We start from the raw sequence: 10,988 nt of genomic DNA, 5'->3' as shown, positions 1-10,988 counted from the left end.
TGGAGCAGGCTCTAGGGGCTAGATGGCCTACTCCTGTTCCTAATTCTTATGTTCTTATTAATGTTGGGAAGTCCAGAACCAGGGGTCACAGTCTAAGGATAAGGGGTAAGCCATTTAGGACCGAGATGAGGAGAAACTTCTTCACCCAGCGAGAGGTGAACCTGTGGAATTCTCTACCACAGAAAGTTGTTGAGGCCAATTCACTAACTATATTCAAAAAGGAGTTATATGTAGTCCTTACTACTAGGGGGATCAATGGGTATGGCGAGAAAGCAGGAATGGGGTACTGAAGTTGCATGTTCAGCCATGAACTCATTGAATGGCGGTGCAGACTCGAAGGGCCGAATGGCCTACTCCTGCACCTATTTTCTATGTTTCTATAGTTACCAAAGCTGGCAGCTTCTTGTAGCCACCCAAATGATAGTTCTATAACCTCTGTGTACTACTGTATCATGATCACAAACACTGCCTACCTAGAAAAAACACACAACTTCTTATAATGTACATTAACTAATTCAGACTGCCAATATGTTTGAACTTTTGACATCTAACTTTGAGGTAATGGAATAAAAGAGACCATCACAACAGCAGCAGATAAGCGCTATCATTAGCAGTATTTACAACTTGAAAATCAGAACATTTGTTTTTGTTTGACCTGTTTTTGTTTGATGTGCTTGCCACAAGAGACAACACTTACATTCCAAGGAAGTTTAACTTCTTGTTTTGCACTTTTTTTATTGAAAATTCTACCAATATTTCCTTGTTGCATCCAGGGTAGGATGAATGAATGAAGGATGAGACTAAAGGTCAAGATCATTAATCATTCAGTTTGCAGGGTGGTACAGATATGAAATTGATGATTTCTATTCAATTAAACCTGTGCTTTTATTTTCAGTACTTTAAAATCTATTAAACAACAAATTATTTGTAAAGCCCTAAGTTAGCTTCAAGTTTGAATTTATTATAGCATCAGAAAACTTTATCCAGAAACTCACAATTTTTTTAAAAATTCCTTCTCAGAGTGTAGACATTTCTGGCAAGCCTGATATTTATTGCCCATTCCTAGTTTACTGAGAAGATGGTAATAAGCCATCTTTTTGAACTGTTATTCTTTGTAGCAGTTTAATACAACAAAATGGCTTGCTCGTCAACCTCATTAGTGTGGCTGAATTACATACAAGCCAGACTGGGCATGGACATCAGGTTTTCATCTCTCAAGGTCATTAGTTAGGTTTTTAATAACAATTTTTTTAATAGTCAATTTTACTAATGCCAGCTATTTCCAGATTTTTTAAAAACTTAATTCAGATTAACACGGTGGAATTTGAAATCATTCTTTCTCGATTCCAGTAACATAACCACTGCATTACGATACTCAATAACCCCTTTGTGCTTCAGTTGAAATGAGCTCATGTGGGGAAGATGAGTAATTATGACAGCAGTTCAAGACGGTGGCCACGATTTTACTAACCCTGACGGGTCCATGGTGGACGGCGTAGGTGGCGGGTCCCGACCCTGCTGCTGTCTCCATCCCGGTCTCTGAAATGAATTTCCCTTGACTGGGCTTGTTGAACCACCCCAGCCCATCTCCCGGCCAATTAGAGGAAGCAGGTCTGGTGACATCATGTCATGATGCGTCATCAGCCGATTTCCTTAAAGACACCATGATCAACTTTATTTTGACATTTGTGCTGTCAGTGTTCGACAGCATTGAAGTGCTGCAATCACTGACAAGCACGGAACAGGGCTGCATCCAAGCTCTCCCATGACTCCCTCCATATGCTTTTGGAGAGAGTGACAGCACACAGGGAGATACTCTTCCCATGAGCAAAAGAGACTTCCCCAGGAGATCAACACAGCAGGGATGTGGTCAGGAGGACCTGGGTGCAGTGCTGCAAACATTTCAATCTCGGTAGATAATGAAGCATCAGTATAAAGCCACACTCAACCTCATTCTGCAGTGCCTCTCATCACTTCCCCATCATTCTGCCTTCCCTACCCCACTCCTGTACACCCTTATGCCAACTTACCTTGCACTTCCAGCCATCCCTCTCTATCTACATTATCACACCCCCATCTCACTAGCCACCCCTCACACTCATCCTCATCCTAGTGCAACCATACCAACCAACAACACACAAGTGTAGGTACTTGGGTGTTTTATGCAATGTCCATGTAAAGTTTCTGTTAATGTGATGTCAAACATTTTGAAACCTTTGTTTTCAAGACATTGCACCATGGACAGATTTGTGTGCACCTTTGGAAGTGGATTAGTGAGTTGCAGTGAATGGTGAGACATAACAGTACCCACCCCCCTCCTACCCTCCCCCCCCCACCCCACCCCACGGCAATGGTGATGAGTGTGAAACAAATGGCTTAGGCATTGTAGGGATGCTTTATGGTAGAAACATAGAAAATAGGTGCAGGAGTAGGCCATACGGCCCTTCAAGCCTGCACCACCATTCAATGTGATCATGGGCTGATCATTCACCTCAGTACCCCTTTGCTGCTTTCTCCATACCCCTTGATCCCTTTAGCCGTCAGGGCCATATCTAATTCCCTCTTGAATATATCTAATGAACTGGCATCAACAACTCTTTGCAGCAGAGAATTTCACAGGTTAACAACTCTCTGAGTTAAGAAGTTTCTCCTCATCTCAGTCCTAAATGGCTTACCCCTTTTCCTTCGACTGTGACCCCTGGTTTTGGACTTCCCCAACATCGGCAACATTCTTCCTGCATATCTGTCCACTCCCATCAGAATTTTATATGTTTCTATCAGATACCCTCTCATTCTTCTAAACTCCAGTGAATACAGGCCCAGTCGATCCAGTCTCTCCTCATATGTCAGTCCTGCCATCCCGGGAATCAGTCTGGTGAACCTTCGCTGCACTCCCTCAATAGCAAGAACATCCTTCCTCAGATTAGGAGACCAAAACTGAACACAATATTCCAGGTGAGGCCTCACCAAGGCCCTGTACAACTGCATTAAGACCTCCCTGCTCCTATACTCAAATTCCCTAGCTATGAAGGCCAACATGCCATTTGCCTTCTTCACCGCCTGCTGTACCTGCATGCCAACCTTCAATGACTAATGTACCATGACACCCAGGTCTCATTGCACCTCCCCTTTTCCTAATCTGCCGCCATTCAGATAATATTCCGTCTTCCTGTTTTTGCCACCAAAGTGGATAACCTCACATTTATCCACATTATACTGCATATGCCATGCATTTACCCACTCACTTAACCTGTCCAAGTCACCCTGCAGCCTCTTAGCATCCTCCTCACACCGCTACCCAGCTTAGTGTCATCTGCAAACTTGGAGATATTACACTCAATTCTTTCATCTAATTAATTGATATATATTGTAAATAGCTGGGGTCCCAGCACTGAGCCCTGTGGCACCCCACTAGTCACTGCCTGCCATTCTGAGAAGGACCCGTTTATCCCTACTCTCTGCTTCCTATCTGCCAACCAGTTCTCTATCCACGTCAATACATTACCCCCAATACCATTTGCTTTAATTTTGCACACTAATCTCTTGTGTGAGACCTTGTCAAAAGTCTTTTGAAAGTCCAAATACACCACATCCACTGGTTTTCCCTTGTCCACTTTACTAGTTACATCCTCAAAAAATTCCAGAAGATTTGTCAGGCATGATTTCCCTTTCATAAATCCATGCTGATTTGGACCGATCCTGTCACTACTTTCCAAATGCGCTGCTATTTCATCTTTAATAATTGATTCCAACATTTTCCCCACTACTGATGTTAGGTTAACCGGTCTATAATTCCCCATTTTCTCTCCCTCTTTTAAAAGTGGTGTTACATTAGCTACCCTCCAGTCCATAGGAACTGATCCAGAGTCGATAGACTGTTGGAAAATGATCACCAATGCATCCACTATTTCTTGGGCCACTTCCTTAAGTACTCTGGGATGCAGACTATCAGGCCCTGGGGATTTGTCAGCCTTCAATCCCATCAATTTCCCTAACATAATTTCCTGACTAATAAGGATTTCCTTCAGTTCCTCCTTCTTGCTAGACCTTCGGTCCCCTAGTATTTCCAGAAGGTTATTTGTGTCTTCCTTCGTGAAAACAGAACCAAAGTATTTGTTCAATTGGTCTGCCATTTCCTTGTTCCCCATTATAAATTCACCTGAATCTCACTGCAAGGGACCTACGTTTGTCTTCACTAATCTTTTTCGATTCACATTTCTATAGAAGCTTTTGCAGTCAATTTTTATGTTCCCAGCAAGCTTCCTCTCATACTCTATTTTCCCCCTCCTAATTAAACCCTTTGTCCTCTGCTGAATTCTAAATTTCTCCCAGTCCTCAGGTTTGCAGCTTTTTCTGGCCAATTTATATGCCTCTTCCTTGGATTTAACACTATCCCTAATTTCCCTTGTTAGCCACGGTTGAGCCACCTTCCCCGTTTTGTTTTTGCTCCAGACAGGGATGTACAACTGTTGAAGTTCATCCATGTGATCTTTAAATGTTTGCCATTGCCTATCCACTGTCAACCCTTTAAGTATCATTTGCCAGTTTATTCTAGCCAATTCACGTCTCATACCATCGAAATTACCTTTCCTTAAGTTCAGGACCCTAGTCTCTGATGTAGGGTGTGCCAACCTGGAGCATCATGTGGCAGCCAAGGTGTACAGCATCAAGTGAAGTAAATCTGGACACAGCGCGGCCATCCCTCGCCTCCCGGGCAGCAATGTGGTCAGGTGCTGATGCCCCCTGTCCTGTGCAGCATCAGGTGATTGCGGTTGGTGCTGCTGGTGTGCCTGTGCTACTAGTGTTGGGGCGGATCATGGTGAGATTCTGAGGACCAAGGTGCAAGAATATAAAGTGCACCTATGCTGATGGAATAGATGACAGGTGAAGTAGAGATGACAGGAGCAATTTTTCAATGGTGGGAGAGGTAATGAGGTCAGACTGGATAGAGACTTGTGTAAAGACTTGCAGCATATATCTCCTTGAAGCCTTTTTGCATCCTCCTCACAACTTACATTCCCACCTAGCTTTTTATCATCAGGAAACTTGGATATATTACATTTGGTGCCTCATCCAAATCATTGATATATTTTGTGAATTGCTGAGACCCAAGCACTGATCCTTGCGGTACCCCACTAGTTACAGCCTGGCAACCCTAAAATTACCCGTTTATTCCTACTCTCTGTTTTCTGTTCGTTAACCAATCCTCAATCCATGCTCGTATATTACCTCCAATCCCATGAGCCCTAATTTTGTTTAATTACCACTTGTGTGGCTCCTTATTGAATGCTTTCTGAAAATCCAAATACACCACATCCACTGGTTGCCCCTTATCTATTCTGTTAGTTGCAACCTCAAAAAATTCTTCCGTGAAGACAGACACTAAACTATTTGTTTAATTTCTTTGCCATTTCCTTATTCCCATTATAATTTCTCCTGTCTCGGCTTGTAAGGGAACCACATTTACTTTCGCTAATCTTTTCCTTTTTACATATCTATAGAAGCTATTACTGTTTGTTTTTATGTCTCTCCCTAGTTTACTCTCATATTCTATTTTCCCTTTCTTTATCAATTTCTTGGTCCTGCTTTGCTGAATTCTAAAATCCTTCCAATCCTCAAGCCGACTGCTCTTTTGACAATATTATAAGCCTCTTCCTTTGATCTAATACTATCTTTAACTTCTCTTGTTATCCACAGTTCGACCACTTTTACTGTGGGTTTTTCTGTACCTTATGTTGTAAATTATGTATTAATTCTTTAAATGCTAGCCATTGTTGTGCACCGTCATACCTTTTAATGTAGTTTCCCAATCTCGCTTAGCCAACTCGCCCCTTATACCCACATAGTTTGCTTTGTTTAGATTTAAGACCCTAGTTTCGGATTTAACTAAATCACTTTCAAATTCAATATAAAATTCTATCATATTATGGTCACTCTTCCCTAACGGCCCCTTTACTACAAGGTTATTAATTAACCCTTTCTCATTGCACAATACTAGATCTAAAATAGCCTGTTGCCTCGTTAGTTCCTCAACATAATGATCTAGAAAACTATCTTGTATGCATTCCATAAATTTTTCCTCCACATTTGTCCAGTCTATATGTAGATTAAAGTCCCCATGATTATTCTATTACCCTTGTTACATGCGCTTCTTTACTCTTGTATTCTATGCCTTTCTTTATAGAATCTGAAATGCTGTTGACCTTTCTCTATGGCTTTATCGCACAGAGTGGATGGAGTTTCCCGATCATGCAGGAGGTTGCTGATCGCGTGCGGGGAGAGGGGATTCCCGACCATGTGGCAGTACTGATCAAAGAAGGGACCGATCACTGGGGATGTCCTGATCATGGGAGGGGTACCCATAGTGAGCAGAAGGGTTAAATGGTGATCCGGGGGTCCAGAGGTGGTTGGGGGCTTCCGATGGTGGTTGGGGGCTTCCGATGGTGGTTGGGGGAGCAGACAGATCGTGGAGGGAGGTTCACAGGGTAAGCTTGTTGGGCCTAGAGGAAACAATCCTGCTTCTCCTGGACTCCTGTAAAGGCACTTACCTTATAGATTCAGCCCTTTTCACCTTTCCTTTGCTGGGTTTCCAAGGGGAAACCCAATCAACCTGAATTTAAAAATAGAATGGGCCGGATTTTCAGCAGGTTTGCGACCAGGTTTTTGCCATGATTTGGCCCTCCGCAGTGAAAACTCGGGCGGGATCCTCAGGTACCAGTTTGCGGTGGCACTTCCAAATACCGCTGGGGAGAGTTGCGCCAACGTGCAAATACTCAATTGCGTCCGAGTTTCGACAATTTTCCGACCCGTACACTGCACCCAGAATAGCGACAGGTCAAACCTGTCAGTGCAGTCCTGCCAGCAGGGGTAAGTATGAAAACCTGCAAAAAAGGTAAGTTAAAGTTTTTATGTTTTTATTTTTTTGCAGTGATTAGATAGTTAAGGTTCTTGTAAATGTTTTCTGGAGAAAAAACATTTACCCCTCCCATGGCCTCTCTCGCAGCACTCCCAGCCCCGGACTAAAGTTGCTTAAATCGTGTTTTGCATCATTGAATGCTTGTGCAACGCCTCCCTTACCGAGATGTAAAGACCAAAAGTTCAGCCTAAAAGCGGTAGCACAGCGAAAACGGTAAGTTTCACGTATCACTACCTTTTTCGCCGAAAAACCCCATAGCCGAAAATCTGGCCCATCAACTGTTAGAATGAAGGCTGGCAGCCTCATTATAATATTTAACTGACCAACCCACCTCCCACAGATTGGTCGCCTGCCCCTTGTCTCGCCTCCATTAAAACCAAAAGTGGATTGGTTCGAGATGGGTTGGGGTCCTGTTTCAGATTTTTGGAACTTTAACCTCTGACATGACCCCAACCCATCCATTTTTGGGAGTTAATATTCAGCCCTATCCTCCCTATGCTCAAGTCCACATCATCTATATATACTAAGGACAAAAGTGGATTCAACACTGACCCCGGGATACACGACTTCCAACCCTTCCCCAACACTGTCTTTTAACTAACTTTCTATCCATGCTGCTTCATTTCTTCGTATACTATATACTTGAACTTTTGTAACAAACCTCTTGTGAGACACTTTAATTAAACACCATCTCAAAATCTATGGCATATTGATTCCATTCCCTTTATCCATTAAGTCACATCTTTTGAAAACTATTAAATTTCACAAGATCATTGCGGATTAGCAAGGTTCTTCAGCTCACCTTAGTTCATCCATCCAGAAATGCCCTACATTCCCCACATTTCAATATCTGATTGTTTAAGTTAGTCCATATTGATTACTCTTTGTGTAAAGAAATACTTCCCGATATCAGTCGTAAAATTAATCATCTACTAGTTTGAATCTGTGTCCCTTTGTGCTATTATTGTAATAAATGAAAAAGAAGTGTTAGAGAAGTTGTTAAGCTAAAAGATACAATTAAGGGTACTGACAGAAACTGAGGAAGAAATAGTGAAGGTTCTATTGACAGTGGTTCTGTTCCAGAGGACTGCAGAGTGTTAATTGTAATACCCTATATTCATTTTTCAAAAAGGGAGACAGAACTAACCCAGGCAATTACAGATCAGCTAGTTTAACTTCTCTGATGTTAGAAAATAGGGAAATAGTAAGGAAAAAGTTACCGCATATTTAGATGAAGAGAAAATAATTAGAATCAGAAAACCTAGATATCTGAAAAGATTGCCCTTGAAAAAATTGATTGGCTTAGAAATTGGCCCCCTTTGCACCTCCCGTTATTGCCTCCAGGAGCAATAATGGGGTGCTAACAACTTACCGGTGTGGTTTAGCGCTCCACTTCCTTCCTGGAGCACTAACACCGAATTTAGGGAAAGCTGAGAATCATTAGTGCCTGGCACTAATTTTTCAACCTTTCAAAAGTTAGTGTTCGAAACGGAGTGCTCCCAAATTTCTCCCCCATTAAGTCTTTTAAGGAAGTGGATGGAGGAAATGTAGTGGATGTGGTGTACATGGTCTTTTATAATGCCTTTGACAAGGTACCACATTGGAGAAAATTAAGGGTATAGAATTAGTGGAGGGTAGCAAATTGGATGAAAAATTGGTTAGAAGGGAGAAAATGGAGTAAGAATTATGGCAGTTGTTGGAATTTGTAAGCAGGGTCTTACAAGGTTCTATTCTGGGACCACTTCTGTTCACTGTACATCAATAATTTGGATATAGAATTAGGAGTGGTTCCAATATTTGCAAACTAAAATAGGAAGCATAATCAATGGAGGCAATTTTAACCCTGCCCACCGGGTGGAAACTGGATAGGTGGGTAGCTAAAATCAGTTGAGTTATTTGTCCTGAAGCTGACTGATATTCACCTGCTCTCCTGAATTAGCGGAAAGGACACTTGCCCAAAGCAGGTGGGGGTCCTTTTCAACATATGCATGTCAGGTCCTGGTGACATCATGAGGATCTAACTGAAATTTTAACTCGAGAGACCTGAACAGCAGTAGTTAGTTTCCTGTCAGGCCAGGGAATACGTTAGTTAGCCTGAAATTAGCAGTGGAGCAAATGCTAGACTCTATTATTAGGCGTATGGTAACAGGGCACTTAAAAAATCAAAATAAGATTGGGCAGAGTCAACACAGATTTATGAAAGTGAAATCATGTTTGACAAATCCATTGAGAGTTTTTTAGCCAGCAGGATAGATAAGGGAGAACCAGTGGATGTTATGTATTTGGATTTTCAAATAGCTTTCGATAAGGAGCCACACAAGAAGTTAATTACACAAAATTTGAATTTGGGGTAATATATTAGCATGGATTGAGGATTAGTTAATCAACATAACACAGAGAGTAGGAATAAATGGGTCATTTTCAGGTGGCAGGCTGTAACTAATGGGGTGCTGCAAAGATCAGTGGTTGGGCCTCAGTTATTTACAATCTATAACATGAATTAGATGAGGGAACTGAGAATAATGTATCCAGGTTTGCTGATGAAACAAAGCTAGGTGTGAAAGTAAGCCATGAGGAGGATGCCAAGAGACTACAAAGGGATATAGACAGCTTAATTGAGTGGGCAAGAACATGACAGATGGAATATAATGAGGAGTTAGCCACTTTGGTAGGAAAAATAGAGATGCAAAATTTTTTTTGAAAGGTGAGAGACTAGGAACTGTTCGTATTCAGAGGGCATTCTTGTACACAAATCACAGAAAGTAACCTGCAGGTAAAGCATGCATTTGGAAAGCAAATAATGTCTTTGCCATTTCCTTATTCCCCATATAATTTCTCCTGTCTCTGCTTGTAAGGGACCCACATTTACTTTCTCTAATCTCTTTTTTTACTTACCTATAGAAGCTTTTACAATCTGTTTTGATGTCTCTTGCTAGTTTACTCTCATATTCTATTTTCTCTCTATCAATTTCTTGGTCATCTTTGGCTGAATTCTAAAATCCTCCCAAACCTCAAGCTTAGTACTTTTGGTAACATTATAAGCCTCTTCCTTTAATCTAATATTATCTTTAACTTCTCCTGTTAGCCACAGTTGGACAACATTTCCCCTAAGGTTTTTAATCCTTTAACTAATTAAGTAAATTAAACAATGGGGAAACAGGAGATGTGTTACTGCTGCAATATGTGGGAGCTTCTGGACGTTTTGGTCCAGGGCGACTACATCTACGGTAAGTGTCTGCAGCTCGACGAACTTCAGCTCCAAGTTGAGAGTCTGACCTGCAGACATTGCAAGACATCAGGGAAGGAGAAAGTTACCAGGACCTTTTACTCCAGGAGGCAGCCACACCCTCTAGATTAAATATTTTAGAATTGATACGTGGTCAGGGACAGGAATGTGTGACTGCGAGTGAGACAGGTAAGGGGATCCAGGAGGTAGTATTGCAGGAGCCTCAGTCCCTGCACTTCTCCAATAGATTTGAGGTTCTTGCAACCTCTGTGGACAAGTGTGCAGACTGCAGGGTGGACGAGCAGACTGACCAAGGCACCATGGTGCACAAAGCCTTTCAAGTGGGGGGAGTAAAGTGGCAGGTGGTTGTAGTAGGGGGCACTATAGTTAGGGGGATAGATAGGGTTCTCTGCAGCCGAGAGCGTGGGTCTGGAAGGCTGTGTTGCCTACCCAGTGCCAGGGTAAAGGACATCTCTTCCGGGCTAGAGAGGAACTTGGAGTGGGAGGATCCAGTTGTCATGGTACACGTTGGTACCAATGACATAGGTAGGACTAAGAAAGAGGTTCTGCTAAGAGAGTTTGAACAGCTCGGGACTAAATTGAAAAGCAGAACTACAAAAGTAATAATATCTGCATTATTACCTGAGCCATAAGCAAATTGGCCCAGGGTCAATAGAATCAGGGAGATGAATGCTTGGTTCAGAAGTTGGTGTGGGAGAAGTGGGTTTCGATTTGTGGGGCACTGGCACCAATGCTCGGGAAAGAGAGAGCTGTTCCGTGGGGACAGACTACACCTGAACTATGCTGGGACCAGAGTTCTAGCAAATCGAATAACTAGGGAGGTAG

This window comes from Pristiophorus japonicus, chromosome 1 (genome assembly GCF_044704955.1).
Source record: "Pristiophorus japonicus isolate sPriJap1 chromosome 1, sPriJap1.hap1, whole genome shotgun sequence".
In the NCBI taxonomy this organism is placed as follows: Eukaryota; Metazoa; Chordata; class Chondrichthyes; family Pristiophoridae; genus Pristiophorus; species Pristiophorus japonicus.
The sequence above is the reverse complement of the archived record's forward strand: the minus strand, read 5'-3'. Positions refer to the sequence as shown.